Here is a 1884-nt window from a genome sequence, read left to right as displayed (position 1 = left end):
CATCAGTGGCTCTGCTTCCTGCTCCCCTGAGGAATGTTCCCCTGCCCACAGGAGAGGAGCAGAGCAGCACCAGCAGTGAGGGTCAGGAATTTCCCTGGGTCAGAGCTGCAGAGTCCACACAATGCCAAAGGTAAGAGTCTCACACAAATCCCATCATTACCAATACCAGCTTTGCCAGAAATGGAATTTACTTTTTCCCTGAACTGGATCTTGATGTAGTCCCATCTTCTTGTTTATGGGGAAATGCAGTTCTTTCTCAGAAGTGCTAGGAAACTTTCCCTTCTCCAAACACAGCTGCACTATTACAGACCACATACACAAGCAGCTGATTTCTTGGGTTCAATCAGYTCTATAAATCACCAAAGCCAGGAGCAAGAAATTGAGGAKAGCATTCTATGRAGCAGCATGTTACACGTGTGCACACAGGTGCACAGGCACTGCCTTTCCTTTTTTAAGGAGTCACACACACAGTTGGAGCACAGACCTCTTGTCCAGTCATAACTGAATTTAGCAGTGCACTAAATGAGTACATTACACATCTGGAACTCTGTTATCCATTCTCTAATCCGTTTTCTATGGGACCTATTCTAAGACTCTGATCTTTTGAACAGCTTCCAAAATTCATSATTAAAATAAACGTGAATAAATTACAAAGCTCCAGGCAGGGTAGTTTCTGTCTCCTCGCAATGGAATRTGAGTTTTTGAATCCCCAAATAATTTCTCCTCTTCTCTCACCCACCCACTGCTTTTTCCTGAAGCTGGGGGCTGTCAGGGCAGCCACCTCTCCTGCCTGTCTGGCTTTCATCTGGCCAAGTCCTCCAGCAGGCTCAGTGAATACAAAAAGCCAACAAGATCCAAACACAATGTTAATTAAACAGCAGGAGGTCTGTTAGCTCAGGAAGATAAATTTATCGACTACAATTTGTAGAGAGCAGTGCTTARGAGACATGTTTTCCACAGGCAGCAGAGATTACAGTGCTTTCTATACCTTCTCCCCTCCTTACCGTCACAAAAACATCCATAACTCTGGGGTTTTTTAAACTAACTCAAGGCAAAAAATATATCCTACTCTTAAATTCTCAGCTCTTTCTCTGGCAGAACTGTACAAACAAGCACCCTAGGTAGCACTCCTATATTTTCCAATTTWTCACACCTCATAAAAGAGCTCAATCATTCCTTTCATTTATCCACAGTGAAGGAAGGTTGAAAATAACTCGTGCTTGACTCCTAATTGTCTGCAGGACAAGAGAATGCACCCAGTGCCTTTTGGAGCCTGGTGAGAAGCAAGTGTCACSCACTGACTGCCCCCAGCAGTGGCAGCAATTGCCATYTCCTGTCACACACTGACCCTGTGYCCACTAAGGGACATTTCAGAGTGTTCCACGGTGTGATGTGGCTCACACAGCATCAGRCCCACAACACTGCCCAGAGGGGAATGCTGCTTTACACCCAATCCTCAGGGCAGCTCATTTGCAAGGCACATCCCTTGTTGTGCCCATGTGAAAGGGCCCTGAGAGTTGTGCAAAAGATCCCACATTTCCCTATTTGACTGTCACAGCAGCCATTCCAACACACAGAGATTGCTCATTCCAGGCTCACCCAGGACATGACTGTGCCTCCATGGCTGTGCTTCCAAAGGGACACTCTGAACCTGTCCCTAGGAACACAGCTCTACTCATTCCCCCAGCACTGCAAATTTCATTTGAAATAGGAACATGGCTCCCACAAACACGATAAATCATAGGGTTCAAAGCCTTCCCAGCCCTTCGAAAGCACAGATAGATTTCATTTGAAATGGCACACAAGGACATGCAGAAGGACCAAAGCCAAGCCCACCCTCTGCAGCCCCTAAAGCTGGTGTGCAGCTCCTTGCAGAGGGCTGTA

At 46.3% G+C, this 1884-nt stretch overlaps 1 protein-coding gene across 11 annotated transcripts in view; it reads right to left on the bottom strand.

The window, feature by feature from the left end:
* The window catches only part of MICAL2 (microtubule associated monooxygenase, calponin and LIM domain containing 2), a 91016-nt gene that overhangs the window by 47354 nt on the left and 41778 nt on the right, over positions 1 to 1884 (bottom strand). The gene's annotated exons all lie outside the window — the stretch shown is intronic.

The sequence above is a fragment of the Malurus melanocephalus genome, unplaced genomic scaffold, assembly GCF_030028575.1.
Source record: "Malurus melanocephalus ecotype Western Australia unplaced genomic scaffold, MMel_1.1 scaffold_545, whole genome shotgun sequence".
NCBI lineage: Eukaryota > Metazoa > Chordata > Aves > Passeriformes > Maluridae > Malurus > Malurus melanocephalus.
Note: the sequence above shows the minus strand (reverse complement) of the source record. Positions and strands in the feature narration are given on the sequence as shown.